This window comes from Ranitomeya variabilis, chromosome 1 (assembly GCF_051348905.1).
Source record: "Ranitomeya variabilis isolate aRanVar5 chromosome 1, aRanVar5.hap1, whole genome shotgun sequence".
NCBI lineage: Eukaryota > Metazoa > Chordata > Amphibia > Anura > Dendrobatidae > Ranitomeya > Ranitomeya variabilis.
The window spans coordinates 109523347-109539673 of record NC_135232.1 but is presented as its reverse complement, the minus strand read 5'-3'; positions in this window follow the sequence as shown (position 1 = coordinate 109539673).

Below are 16327 nucleotides of genomic sequence, written 5' to 3'. Positions count from 1 at the left end.
TTCCTCCTCTGAAGGAACCTTTTCCGAATCAGAGCTGGAGAAAGAGGAAGTAACCAGAGATCCTCTAGAGAAAGGGAGTAGATACTTGTTCTCTTCTGGGGACACGGACGAGCTCCTGGGGGTAGTAAGACAAACTATGCAGATTGAGGAGCCCCCAGCAATTTGCTCAGTACAGGATGAGATGTTTGGGGGGCTACGTTCAGACCTCAAAAGTCTTCCCAGTGAACTCCCATATTCGGTCTATGATCTTAGAGGAATGGGAGGAGGCAGAGAAGAGACTAACAATTTCCAGAGACTTTAGGCTTCGCCTACCGTTTGACCCTGAGGAAGTCAAAGACTGGGAACATATTCCCAAGATAGATTCCGTTAGCCAAGGTTTCTAAGAGAACAGCCATCCCCTTTGAGGACTCCTCTAATCTAAAGGAGCCTATGGACCGAAAGGCGGATGGACTCTTAAAAAGAGCCTGGGAAATTTCAGCGGCTGTCATTCACACAAATATAGCAGCAACATCGGTAGCACGTTCTATGCATTTGTGGGTAGACGATCTGAAGGAGCAGCTGTCAGCCAAGACTCCTAGAGAGACTATACTGAAATCCCTTCCCCTACTAAAGCTGGCAACCGGCTTCCTAGCAGACGCTCCTGCGGAGTCAGTCAGATTCGCGACCAGGAGTCAGTCCCTGTCCAATGCAGCCAGAAGCGCCATCTGGCTAAAAAACTGGTCAGGGAATATGCATTCAAAGAATAAGCTTTGCTGTATCCCTGTCTCAGGGGGAAGGGTCTTTGGGCCCGTCCTCGATGATATTTTAGAGAGAGCCTCAGATGAAAAGAAGGCGTTTCTGGAGGAAAAACGCAGAAAATATCAGCCATTTCGTAGACCCCGTTATAGTCAGAAAACAGACTACAGGGGGAAAGGGAAGCAGAGAAGATGGAGCTATCCCAAAGGGGGGGGGACACCAGAGTCAGGAATAAAGATTCCATCTTTTCAGGATCAGGTTTCCAAAGGAAATGAAGCCACCAGGGTAGGTGGGTGTCTAGTCGGGTTCCTGGAGGGATGGCGGGAGGTTACCACAAGTCCTTGGGTCCTGCAGGTGATCTCTCAGGGATACAGAATAGAATTCGCCTTTTTACCTCCAGTAAGATTCCTTGTATCCAGCTCCCATCTCGTTTCAGCCTCCCCTATGTGGGCAGACATTCAGAAACTCCTAGATGTAGCGGCAATTGTTCCTGTACCCCCTTGAGAAGAAGGAAGCGGGCATTACTCAGGCCTCTTTTCTGTAAAAAAAAAATCTGGGGAATCCAGAACGATAATACACCTCAGACAATTAAACATGGTTAAAATACAAGAGGTTCAAGATGGAATCTATAAGATCCACGGTTCCCCTCTTAGGGGAAAGGGGTAGTAATGTGTACTTTAGACCTAAAGAGTGCATATTACCACATCCCAATTTACTCAGGCCACCAAAAGTACCTCAGATTTGCAGTGGAAAGGGAGGGCAGGATTTACCACAATCAGTTTCGCTGCCTCACCTTTGGCCTAGCATCAGCCCCCAGAGTGTTCACAAAGCTAATGGTGGAAGAGGTTGTCTATCTGTGAAATCAGAGCATCACGGTTGTCCCTCACCCAGACGATTTTTTTGGTAGTGGCAGACTCTGTAGGTCAGCTCAGGATCGACTGTCAGTCTTTGATCTCCACACTGCAGAAATTGGGGTGGATCGTGAACTGGTCATAGTCAGATCTAGTACCCAAACCAAGAATTAAGTTTTTGGGAGTTATGCTAAACTCGGTGGTAAGAATGTCCTTTATACCAGAAGAAAAACTAACTGGCATGGTGAAGAGGATTCGTCATTTTGCAAGGAGCCGGGTCTCCATCAGGGATGCAATGAAGATCCTGGGACTAATGACAGCCTGCATTCCCTGTGTGAACTGGAGCCAGTTTCATTCTCGACGGTTACAGCAGGCGGTCCTCGCATCCTGGGGCAGGAAGCAGAGTTCGCTGGACAGAGAAATACGCCTATGCCCTCGAGTCAAGAGGTCCCTGTATTGGTGGACCATTCCAGGAATCTTCGGGCCGGTGTTTCGTGGGTTCAATCTCTGGAAGTCTCAGTCACCACGGACGCAAGTCAGCAACGATGGGGAGGACGTGTCCAAGGAAGATACTACCAGGGACAGTGGAATCCGAAGGACAGCAGGGAATCCTAAAACTACAGAGAACTACATGCAGTGTGGAAGGTCCTATCCACCCAGACCTTAGTGAAAAACAAACACGTGAAGGTACTGTCAGACAATACAACGACTGTAGCCTTCCTTCGTCATCAGGGTGGTCCAAGACATTCAGCACTACAATGTCTAGCAGGACAGATCCTTCAGGTGGGCAGAGAAGTCAGTTCTCTCGATCTCAGTGGTACACCTGGAGGGTACCAGAAACCAGGTCGCAGACTTCCTGAGCATGAAGAAGGTGATCGCAACAGAATGGGAATTGAACAACGAGGTGTTCAACGAGTTATGCCAGCGCTGGGGAAGACCAGATGTAGACCTATTTGCGGTCAGACAGAACGCAAAAGTCAGAACCTTCTACTCCCTGAACCTACTCCTACTCCCTCCCTGGGGAGGCTCAGCGGGGATCGATGCCCTTTCACAGTCATGGAGCAGGGGTCTGTTGTCCGCATTCCCTCGTCTCGCACTGATACCAAGGACTCTCAGAAAGATATACGAGGACAGAGCCAGGGTCATTCTCGTGGTACCCTTCTAGCCGAAGAGGAGTTGGTTTCCCTTACTAAAGAAGTCAGAAGAACCCATTCTTCTACCAAGAAGAGACCTGCTCCATCAGGGTCTGGTTCTGCACCAGAACCCAGAAACCCTCCAGTTATCAGCCTGGCTCCTGAGCGTTAGGTCATAAAAGCTAAGGGTCTGTCAGACGAGGTTATCTCTACTCTACAAGCAAGTAGAAAGCCAGTGACTTCCGCAATTTTTAAGAAAATATGGAAGAAATTCTGCAGTTACTGTGGAGAGGCGACAGTTGATACTGACCACCCTGATATTCTCAAGAGCCTTGACTTTTTACAATCAGGGTTTAGAAAAGGTCTTAGGCCAAGTTCTTTAAGGGTACAGGTGGCAGCCCTCAGTGTATTCTTTGACTCTACCCTGTCGTCACAAACCCTTGGATACGTCGATACTCCAGGGTGGTTCAGAGGTTAAAACCCATAATAAGGAAAAATGTCCCGCCTTGGGACCTTAATCTAGTCCTTAACGAGCTATGCAGGCACCCGTATGATCTAGCGGAGGACCTGGAGATTAGTAGACTTTCACTCAAAACTGCATTTCTAGTGGCCATCACGTCAGCAAAGAGGCTAGGAGAGCTTCAGGCCCTATCTATTCAGGACCCTTATTTGCAGGTCTTTGACGACAGGCTGGTCTTAGGGACTTGATCCAGCTTTTCTCCCAAAGGTTGTCTCGGATTCAAATATGAATCAGAAGGTGGTGCTTCCCTCATTTTGCCAACTCCCTAAAAACCAGAAGGAAAGTTTCTACCATAATCTGGATGTTAGGGAGACAGTACTTAGAGACAACTAGGGCCTGGAGACAGGATAATAACCTATTTGTTCAGTTCAGGGGTCCAAATAAGGGGAGAAAAGCATCAGTCAACTATTGCGAGATGGATCAGATCCACAATTAGCTTAGCCTATGAGGCACAGGGAAAGAGTCCCCCAGAGAGTCTTAAAGCGCATTCATCTAGGGCAATGGCCGCTTCATGGGCAGAGAAATGGGGGGCTTCGGCAGAACAGATCTGTAGGTCCGCGTCTTGGTCTAGTATCAGTACCTTCTCTAGGTATTATAAACTAGATGTGGTGTCGACACAATTAGGGTTCGGCAGGAAGGTGCTTCAGGCAGTAGTCCCACCCTAAGACCAATTTTCTTTGGTACTTCTCCATGGTGCTGTCAGGTGGTGACCTGGAAAACTGTAATTAGAGCTACCGGTAATTATATTTCCAGGAGTCCATCCTGACAGCAGTTTCCTTCCCTACTGTAATCACTCCATACTAATGTGATGTAACATTTGTATGATGAATTCTTGTTTGAATAAAATTCTCTTTTTTGCATCCATCCAGATGCTACTTTGGAAAATCACTGAAGGGTGGTGGGGGGGAGGGTCCTTTTAAACTTGTGGTTTCCCGTCCCACTGTGGATAAGGGTATGTGTCCATGTTCAGGAAACGCTGCGTGTTTGACGCTGCGTGGGGCCGCAGCGTCAAACACGCAGCGTCCAGATGTTCCAGCATAGTGGAGGGGATTTTATGAAATCCCGTATCCACTATGCGTGGTAACACGCATCCGTCGGCCCTGCGATTCCGGACATGCTGCGCGTCTTTTAAGATCGCAGCATGTCCGTGTTCACACAGGGCCCTATGTGTGGGGTGCGATGATGCCGGATGTGTGCAATGAACACATCCGGCATCATCACGTCCCAGAAGGAGGCGGGGCTTAGCGCAGAGCGGGTTTGCCGCTCTGACGATACTGCCGGCCATCCTGATCGTGGACACATACCCTAAGAAGGACGTCCTCCATGGTGCTCTCAGGATGGATTTCTGGAAATACAATTACCGGTAGGTCTAATTACCGTTTTTTACAGTTCTTGCTGCAGTGTTCAGACAGACGGCTGCTCTCCTGGCCTGAAGTAACCCCCTCCTAAGTGTATATGAGCAGGGCAACGTGGCCATAATGTCCACAGTAAAATAGGCTTGTGTGAATGCGGCCCAACAGTTACAAGCACATCACTCGGGAAGGGCTGGTGGCTTGGTAAGACTGAAACAAAAGATCCTTGACTGTCATGATTCCCCAATGGCATGGGAACATCAGAAACACAAAAATAACAGACTAGCTCTCGGGTGATGGAAACTCAAGCTGACCGTGACCTAAATCTACCACACAACTAACAGTAGCCAGGGAGCATTCCTACGGCTGCCTAAATGCCACGCGCCAGCCGGAGAACTAACTACGCCTGGAAGAGGAAGGAACAGACCTGGCTTACCTCTAGAGAAATTCCCCAAAGATGATAGTAGCCCCCACATATATTAACGGTGAGTTCAGAGGAAAAGACATACACAGTATGAAGGTAGATTTAGCAAAGCGAGGTCCACTTACTAGATAGAGGAAGGATACAAAAGAGGACTTCACGGTCAGCTGAAAAACCCTTTCAAAAACCCATCCTGAAATTACTTTAAGACTCCTGTGTCAACTCATGACACAGGAGTGGCAATTTCAGTCCACAAGAGCTTCCAGTAACAGGAAATGACAAAACTGTAAACTGGACAAGAAATACAAAACAATAAGGACAAGAGTCCACTTAGCTGATCAGCAGACTAGTAGCAGGAACATGCAACTGAATGACTCAGGTTACAATGATGACCGGCAAGGAAGTGACTGGAGAGCAAGGCTAAATAGGGAACTCCCAAAACTGATGGAAGCAGGTGAGCTGAGGCAGAAAAGCACACACAAGTCTCCAGTACCACCAGCCACCACCAGGGGAGCCCAAAAAGCGGATCACAACAGTACCCCCCCCTTAAGGAGGGGGCACCGAATCCTCACAAGAACCGCCAGGGCGACCTGGATGAGCCCTATGAAAGGCACGAACCAAATCCGAGGCATGAACATCAGAGGCAGTTACCCAAGAATTATCTTCCTGACCATAGCCCTTCCATTTAACCAGATACTGGAGTCTCCGCCTGGAAATACGGGAGTCCAAGATCTTCTCTATAACGTACTCCAATTCACCCTCAGCCAGCACAGGAGCAGGAGGCTCAGCAGAAGGAACCACCGGCACCTCGTATCTCCGCAACAACGACCGATGGAACACATTATGGATAGCGAAAGATGCCGGAAGGTCCAAACGAAAGGAAACAGGGTTAATAATCTCCAAAATCCTATAGGGACCGATGAACCGAGGCTTAAATTTAGGAGAAGAAACCCTCATTGGGACAAAACGGGAAGACAACCACACCAAGTCCCCAACACGAAGGCGAGGACCAACCCGACGCTGGCGGTTAGCAAACCGCTGAGTCCTCTCCTGGGACAAATTCAAATTGTCCACCACTTGTTCCCAAATCCGATACAACCGATCTACCACAGCATCTACTCCAGGACAATCCGAAGACTCCACCTGACCAGAAGAAAAACGGGGATGAAACCCCGAATTGCAAAAGAAAGGGGAAACCAAAGTGGCCGAACTAGCCCGATTATTAAGAGCAAACTCCGCCAACGGCAAAAAGGCAACCCAATCATCCTGATCCGCAGACACAAAACACCTCAAATACGTCTCCAAAGTTTGATTAGTTCGCTCCGTCTGGCCATTAGTCTGAGGATGGAAGGCAGACGAAAAAGACAAATCAATGCCCAACCTGGCACAGAATGCCCGCCAAAATCTAGAAACGAACTGGGTACCCCTATCAGAAACGATATTTTCAGGAATACCATGCAAGCGAACCACATTTTGAAAAAACAAAGGAACCAACTCAGACGAGGAAGGCAACTTAGGCAATGGCACCAAATGAACCATCTTAGAAAAACGGTCACACACCACCCAGATAACAGACATCCTCTGAGAGACAGGAAGATCAGAAATAAAGTCCATCGAGATGTGCGTCCAAGGCCTCTTCAGAATAGGCAAGGGCAACAACAACCCGCTAGCCCTAGAACAACAAGGCTTGGCCCGAGCACACACATCACAAGACTGCACAAAAACACGCACATCTCGAGACAGAGATGGCCACCAGAAGGATCTAGCCACCAAATCCCTGGTACCAAAAATTCCAGGATGACCCGCCAGCGTAGAAGAATGAACCTCCGAGATGACTCTACTGGTCCAATCATCAGGAACAAACAGTCTACCAGGTGGACAGCGATCAGGTCTATCCGCCTGAAACTCTTGCAAAGCACGTCGCAGATCTGGGGAAATAGCGGATAATATCACCCCATCCTTAAGGATACCTGTAGGTTCCGAATCACCAGGGGAATCAGGCTCAAAACTCCTAGAAAGGGCATCCGCCTTCACATTCTTAGAACCTGGTAGATATGAGACCACAAAATTAAACCGAGAGAAAAACAACGACCAGCGCGCCTGTCTAGGATTCAGGCGCCTGGCAGACTCAAGATAAATCAGATTCTTGTGATCAGTCAAAACCACCACCTGATGTCTAGCACCCTCAAGCCAATGACGCCACTCCTCAAATGCCCACTTCATGGCCAAAAGCTCCCGATTACCGACATTTTTCGAGAAAAGAACGCACAAGGTCTCATCACTGAGCAATCGGAACTTTTCTGCGACAAAACCGCCCCCGCTCCGATCTCGGAAGCATCGACCTCAACCTGAAAGGGGAGAGAGACATCGGGCTGGCGCAACACAGGGGCAGACGAAAAGCGGCGCTTAAGTTCCCGAAAGGCCTCCACAGCGGCAGAGGACCAATTGGCAACATCAGCACCCTTCTTAGTCAAATCCGTAAGAGGCTTAGCAACACCAGAAAAACCAGTTATAAATCGACGATAAAAATTAGCAAAGCCCAAGAACTTCTGAAGACCCTTTAGAGAAGTAGGCTGCGTCCAGTCACAAATAGCCCGAACCTTGACAGGGTCCATCTCAACAGAAGAAGGGGAAAAAATGTACCCCAAAAAGGAAATTTTCTGAACCCCAAAAACACACTTAGAACCCTTTACACACAGAGAATTCTCCCGCAAGACCTGAAAAACCCTCCTGACCTGCTGAACATGAGACTCCCAGTCCTCAGAAAAAATCAAAATATCGTCCAAATACACAATCATAAATTTATCCAGATATTCACGGAAAATATCATGCATAAAGGACTGAAAAACTGAAGGTGCATTAGAAAGGCCGAAAGGCATTACTAAATACTCAAAGTGGCCCTCAGGCGTATTAAATGCGGTTTTCCACTCATCCCCTTGCTTAATTCGCACCAAATTATACGCCCCACGGAGATCAATCTTGGAGAACCACTTAGCCCCCCTTATGCGAGCAAACAAATCAGTAAGCAGCGGCAACGGATACTGATATTTGACAGTAATTTTATTCAGGAGTCGATAATCAATACAAGGCCTCAGCGAGCCATCCTTTTTAGAGACAAAGAAAAACCCAGCTCCTAAAGGTGATGAAGAAGGACGAATATGTCCCTTTTCCAGGGACTCCTTAACATACTCTCGCATGGCAGCATGCTCAGGTACAGATAGGTTAAACAAACGACCCTTAGGAAATTTACTGCCTGGAATCAGATCTATGGCACAATCACACTCTCTGTGGGCAGGGAGAGAACCAATTTTAGGCTCTTCAAAAATATCCCCAAAATCCGTCAAAAATGCCGGAATCTCAGAGGGAATAGATGACGAGATAGGAACCAAAGGTATGTCCCCATGAGCCCCCCCGACATCCCCAGCTTAACACAGACATAGTTTTCCAGTCCAGTACTGGGTTATGAGATTGTAACCATGGTAATCCCAGCACTAAAACATTATGTAAATTATGCAGCACGAGGAAGCGAATCATCTCCTGATGGTCTGGAGTCATACGCATAGTCACTTGTGTCCAGAACTGTGGTCTATTACAAGCCAGAGGTGTAGAATCAATACCCTTCAGAGGTATAGGAACTTCCAGAGGCTCCAAATCAAACCCACAGCGCCTGGCGAAGGACCAATTCATGAGACTCAGAGCGGCGCCAGAGTCCACATAAGCATCCACGGTAATAACTGATAATGAACAAATCAGAGTTACAGACAGAAGAAATTTAGACTGTAAAGTGCCAATAGAAACAGACTTGTCAACCTTCCTAGTACGTTTAGAGCATGCTGATATAACATGCGCGGAATCACCACAGTAGAAGCACAAGCCATTTTTGCGCCTATAATTCTGCCGCTCGCTTCTTGACAGAATTCTGTCACATTGCATTTTCTCTGGCGTCCCTTCAGAAGATACCGCCAAATGGTGCACGGGTTTGCGCTCCCGCAAACGCCGATCAATCTGAATCGCCATTGTCATGGACTCATTCAGACCTGTGGGCGTAGGAAACCCCACCATGACATCCTTAACGGCATCAGAAAGGCCCTCTCTGAAATTTGCCGCTAGGGCACACTCATTCCACTGAGTAAGCACAGACCATTTACGAAATTTTTGGCAGTATATCTCAGCTTCATCTTGCCCTTGAGACAGGGCTATTTAAGCTTTTTCAGCTTGAATTTCCAAATTAGGTTCCTCATACAGCAACCCTAAAGCCAGAAAAAACGCATCCACATTGAGCAACGCAGGATCCCCTGGTGTCAATGAAAATGCCCAATTTTGAGGGTCACCTCGCAGCAAAGAAATCACAATCTTAACCTGCTGAACAGGATCTCCAGAGGAGTGAGGTCTGATTGAAAGGAATAATTTACAATTACATTTGAAATTCAGAAACCGAGATCTATCTCCGGAAAATACCTCTGGTGTAGGAATCTTAGGTTCAGAAATAGGAGTACGTATAACATAATCTTGTAAATTCTGAACCTTCGTAGCAAGATTATTTAAACCTGCAGCCAAACTCTGAGGGTCCATCCTTAAACCGGAGAGATCAGAGCCATTCAAGGATTAGAAGGAGAGAAAAGCAAGGCTGTAAATAGAGCAGAAATACAACTGAGCCAACTAAGTGGCAAACATGAGAGGAAAAAAAAAAAATCTACAGACTTGTTTTACTCTCCTTTCTTCTGCCAATTACTTTAACAGTGGCCGGTCATACTGTCATGATTCCCCAATGGCATGGGAACATCAGAAACACAAAAATAACAGACTAGCTCTCGGGTGATGGAAACTCAAGCTGACCGTGACCTAAATCTACCACACAACTAACAGTAGCCAGGGAGCATTCCTACGGCTGCCTAAATGCCACGCGCCAGCCGGAGAACTAACTACGCCTGGAAGAGGAAGGAACAGACCTGGCTTACCTCTAGAGAAATTCCCCAAAGATGATAGTAGCCCCCACATATATTAACGGTGAGTTCAGAGGAAAAGACATACACAGTATGAAGGTAGATTTAGCAAAGCGAGGTCCACTTACTAGATAGAGGAAGGATACAAAAGAGGACTTCACGGTCAGCTGAAAAACCCTTTCAAAAACCCATCCTGAAATTACTTTAAGACTCCTGTGTCAACTCATGACACAGGAGTGGCAATTTCAGTCCACAAGAGCTTCCAGTAACAGGAAATGACAAAACTGTAAACTGGACAAGAAATACAAAACAATAAGGACAAGAGTCCACTTAGCTGATCAGCAGACTAGTAGCAGGAACATGCAACTGAATGACTCAGGTTACAATGATGACCGGCAAGGAAGTGACTGGAGAGCAAGGCTAAATAGGGAACTCCCAAAAGTGATGGAAGCAGGTGAGCTGAGGCAGAAAAGCACACACAAGTCTCCAGTACCACCAGCCACCACCGGGGGAGCCCAAAAAGCGGATCACAACACTTGACTGTCTTGACAACCTTGAGAGTTTTGCCGATTCATGTTCAGCCTTCTATGGTGCAAGCACTGATTAGCTCCCCCCCCCAGATCTGGGCTTCTTCCACCCCCACATCTATTCCTTGGCTGCATTCAGACCTCAACTTTAGTTCACATCCACAGAAGTGGTGTAGGAGCCAGGCATTGTTTGTTTTTTTGTTTTTTTAAAGAAATGACAACGTTTTCCACAAACTACTAGTTTGGGAAATGTCACCATGGATGATTTGTTAGTTGTACTGACAACCAGAAGGGGGGAATAAAAACTATTGGCCATGTCGGGGTTAAAGGATATGATTTTTGCAATTGGGTTTTTTTACACAAAATTGGCCCTTTTTATCATCCTACTTCTGAGCTTCTTTCTGCTGATTTTTTTGGTCATAAGACAGCAGAGCGGAGCTCTGAAGGAGGATGTCATAAAATTTAGATAAAATGATGATAATTTGGCCTGCAATATGAGCTGCATCTGCTAGGACCTTTTTAAATTTCATCCAAGTTCCTTCGATATCTTCGTAGCTGAGTTACTATTTGCAGGAAAACTATAGATCATATGTAAGAATTCACTGCTACTTTCTAAAAATGTCATATTCACACTTGCCGATATTGATAGGTTTTCAATTCAGATTTCAGGACAGTGTTTTACAGTAGCAGCAAAGTAGATTAAAGTTCTTATATTGTCATCCCCACACTTTGTTTTTTTGATGTGCAAAAACTGACCATTGTGGCAGATTCCCTACGAAGCTCGTTGTTTTGTGAATTTTCATGTGGACCACCTGCAGCACAATATGAAAATCCACAATAAACTTGTTATCTCAGTGCATCGCAGCCTCCTGTTGTGATTCATCTCGTGACCGCTGCAGCCAATCAGAGGCTGGATACATATAGAAAATTGTTACCGTATGACCAGGATTGCACCAACATTTACAGTGAAACAGTGCTAGGAATGACAGAGGAGGTGAGCAAGAGCCTCACAGTCGGGGCCGGTTTTAGACAAAGTAGGACCCCAAATGCTACGATCACACAAACATTTCGGTTGTATTTACATGCGCCGAGTTCAGGCTGCTAAACGAGTGCGATCGACAATATTGAAGTCATTCAACCCTTGTTTTTCCTTCCCCCCCCCATGACAGCACACCTCAGAGAGGGGATTCGCCCAGTCAAGACAGGAACCCTACTGAAAATAAAAGGGCGGTACCTCTCCCTCGCTGCTGTTGGGTTTCCTGTCCTGCAGGGACCCTCGTGCTGAAGACGGCGGTCACAGTCCACTTACCCACTCCCGTCCTGGCGTGGAAGAACAGGCAGGGCCTGTGCGCCGGTCTTCGGGTGATGGAGGTGCCGTCCGCGGGTCATGAGGGCCTTAGCGTCCAAGCGGGCGTGGGTGCAGCGCGGTCAGGAGTCCAGGGCTCTTCCGTGGCTGCCGTGCCGTCCTCCCCCCCCCCCTCCTCCTCTGACGGTGTCAGTGTCCAGGAGGGGCGGCCGCTTCCAGGATGCGCGCGTCTCACGGGGGCGGATGCCGGATCCAAGATGACAGTGCCCATGAAGAAACGCCGGCCGGCTAAAACTATCCCAGTGGTGTGGCAGGAGGGGACTATCGATGGGCAGCGGAGGAGGCGGGAAGTGCAGTGGATCCCTCATAAAGAGGGATGACCACAGAAGATGCACTCATGCCCAGAACTTCATGGAAGTAGGTCAAGAGCAGCAGCCGCCGCCATTACAGCAGCAGGAGCTCTCACCAGATGCCTTGCTGAGCCACCAGCATACCAGGAAGAGTAGCCACTCAAGTGGTAGAAGTGGCAGTCGTCCTGTCCAGCAAGACTCCTCGACGCCCAGTAGGGACGTTGTATGTGCATCTGACCAGCCTCCAAAACCGGTACCCTTGACTGACAGCGGTGGTGAGAGAATGTGCCCTTTGTAAAAGACCGCTGGCAGTTAAGTGGCAGAAAAATCTCTGTGATGACTGTATTAATAAGACCATACAAGAAGAGACCCCTGATTTAGCCACTAGCCTTAGGGCTATACTATAGGCAGAAGTAAAAGGCTCCTTAAAAGCAGCCCTTAAAAAAGCTTGAAAGAGAAGCCGCAAGGTGCCTATGGATTTGGAGGCCTCTCTAGAGCAGGAAGATCGGGAAAGATCCCTGTCTCCCTCTGCTGCCTCCTCCTCTCTAAAGTTCTCAGAATCCTCCTCGGACAGTGATATAGGGGGTCGATCATGTTTCCCAACTGAGGATGTAGAAAGGCTGGTCAAAGCAGTCCGGTCTACAATGGACCTTAACCCCTTTCTGACCTCGGACGTACTATCCCGTCCGAGGTCAGCTGACATGTGCCCGCAATAGCGGCGGGTGAAATTGCGATTCACCCGCCGCTATTAACTAGTTAAATGCCGCTGTCAAAACGCTGATCCCGGGTAGCTGTGAGCGCCACCCTGTGGTCGGCTCTCATAGCACACCTGCATTTCTGCTGCATAGCAGCGATCTGATGATCGCTCCTATGTAGCTGAGCCGATCCAGTTGTGCCAGCTTCTAGCCTCCTATGGAGGCTATTGAAGCATGGCAAAAGTAAAAAAAAAATAAACTGAAAAAAATAAAAAATATATAAAAGTTTAAATCACCCCCCTTTCGCCCCATTCAAAATAAATCAATAAAAAAAAAAATCAAACCTACACATATTTGGTATCGCCGCGTTCAGAATTGCCAGATCTATCAATAAAAAAAAAAAGCATTAACCTGATCGCTAAACGGCGTAGCGTGAAAAAAAATTAGAAACACCAGAATTACGTTTTTTTGGTCGCCGCCACATTGCATTATAATGCAATAACGGGAGATCAAAAGAACGTATCTGCACCAAAATGGTATTATTAAAAACGCCAGCTCGGCACGCAAAAAATAAGCCCTCAACCGACCCCAGATCGTGAAAAATGGAGACGCTACGGGTATCGGAAAATGGCACAATTTTTTTTCTTTTTTTAGCAAAGTTTGGAATTTTTTTTCACTACTTAGATAAAAAATAACCTAGACATGTTAGGTGTCTATGAGCTCGTAATGACCAGGAGAATCATAATGGCAGGTCAGTTTTAGCATTTAGTGAACCTAGCAAAAAAGCCAAACAAAAAACAAGTGTGGGACTGCACTTTTTTTGCAATTTCACCGCACTTGGAATTTTTTTCCCGTTTTCTGGTACACGACATGCTAAAACCAATGATGTCGTTCAAAGGTACAACTTGTTTCGCAAAAAATAAGCCCTCACATGGCCATATTGACAGAAAATAAAGAAGTTATGGCTCTGGGAAGGAGGGGAGTGAAAAACGAACACGGAAAAACGGAAAATCCCAAGGTCATGAAGGGGTTAAGGAAGAGAATAAAGGCATTGATTGATAAAGAATGGAAAAGGCCTGAGAGAATGGGTACTTTACTTCTTCATCAAAATGGAGGTACTCATTTGAGGAGAATGACTCCGAAGCTTGGGAAAAATCCCTAAAATTGATGATGCCGTGGCTAGATCCTTAACCCCTTCCCGACCTCCGCCGTACTATTACAGCGGAGGTCGGATCCCCTGCTTTGATGTGGGCTCCAGGGTTGAGCCCACCTCAAAGCCGGGACATGTCAGCTGTTTTAAACAGCTGACATGTGCCCGCAATAGCGGCAGGTGAAATCGCGATTCACCCGCTGCTATTAACTACTTAAATGCCGCTGTCAAATACTGACAGCGGCATTTAACCGGCGCTTCAGGCTATCGGGCCGGAAATGAGCACATTGCCGACCCCCTTCACATGAATCGGGGGTCAGCGATGCGTCGGCATAGCAACCAGAGACCTCTATGGTTACTGATGCCGGCTTGCTGTGAGCGCCACCCTGTGGTCGGTGCTCATAGCAAGCCTGTAATTCAGCTACATAGGAGCGATCTGATGATCGCTGCTATGTAGCAGAGCCGATCAGGCTGTTCCGGTTTTCTAGTACACGACATGCTAAAACCAATGGTGTCGTTCAAAAGTGCAACTTGTCCCACAAAAAACAAGCCCTCACATGGCCATATTGATGGAAAAATAAAAAAGTAATGGCTCTGGGAAGGAGGGGAGCGAAAAACGAGAACGCAAAAACGGAAAAGGGCATGTCATTGAAGGGGTTAAAAAAATCGTCCCTACCATTAGAGGACTCAGGAGTACTAAAGGACCTGCTAGATAAAAAGGCAGATGGCTTTTTAAGACAGGTCTGGGAAGTGACTGCAGGGGGATTAATACCAGCAATAGCTGGAACATGCATACCTCCCAACTTTTGAAGATGGGAAAGAGGGACAAAGTTTGCGGCGCGCAACACGCGCCTTTGGCAAATTTTAGGCCACGCCTCTGACCATACCCATTCATAATTAGTCACACCCATATCCACGTCCCAACCACACCCATTTAGCACTGCTGATCACACTGTTTCATATACAATAATTATAAACAGAAAAATATGGCCACACAGTGCTCCATACTGTATAATGGCCACACATGATGCTCCATACTGTATGATGACCACACATGATGCTCCATACTGTATGATGACCACACATGATGCTCCATACTGTATGATGACCACACATGATGCTCCATACTGTATAATGGCCGCACATGATGCTCCATACTGTATAATGACCGCACATGATGCTCCATACTGTATATTGGCTGCACATGATGCTCCATACTGTAATGACCGCACATGATGTTCCATACTGTATAATGGCCACACATGATGCTCCATACTGTATAATGACCGCACATGATGCTCCATACTGTATATTGGCCGCACATGATACTTCGTACCATATAATGGCCACACATAGCTACTCCTACACACGCGGCTGCACTCCTTACACTTTGCACACACGGCTCCGCTCCATACACCTCATACACACACGGCTCTGCTCCGTACACCTCGTACACATTTAGCTCCGCTCCATACACCTCGTACACACACGGCTTTGCTCCGTACACCTCATACACACACGGCTCCGCTCCATACACCTCATACACACACGGCTCCACTCCATACACCTCGTACACACACGGCTCCGTTCCATACACCTCGCACACACACGGCTCCGCTCCATACACCTTGTACACACACGGCTCCGCTCCATACACCTCGCACACACGGCTCCGCTCCATACACCTCGTACACACACGGCTCCGCTCCATACACTTCGTACACACACGGCTCCACTCCATAAACCTCGTACACACACGGCTCCGCTCCATACACCTCGCACACACACAGCTCCGCTCCATACACCTTGTACACACGGCTCTGCTACATTCACACTGTACACCTCCTGACCCCACACAAGGCATTACTTACCTTATCCTGTGACTGCAGCACCGTCCATGTGGCAAGTTGGCAACCAGCACAGGCAGCCGAGTCCTGCAAGCCACGGAGGTCCCGATCATGTGACCCCTGACTCCTCCCCTCCTGTGACCTCATCACAGGTCCTGTGCACAGAAAGCAGGCAGCCATACGGAAGGGTAAGGGCCCGGGGCATGGCTTAACACAAGGGGGCGTGTCTGTTGAATCTCCTGCTGTCTGCGGGATCAGAGCGTCCCGTGCTGGACAGCAGGGCAAAGGCTCAAAACCGGGACAGTCCCGCACAATGAGGGACGGTTGGGAGCTATGGAACATGTACTGCCTGTGCTCTCATGATCTGGCTACAGCAGATAGAAGATCAGCTGAGGGATAAAGTGCCAAGAGACTATATCCTAGCAAATATGACCTTAGTGCATGGAGCAGCAGCTTTCTTAGCAGATTCCTCAGCGGATTCTGAGAGATTAACAGCA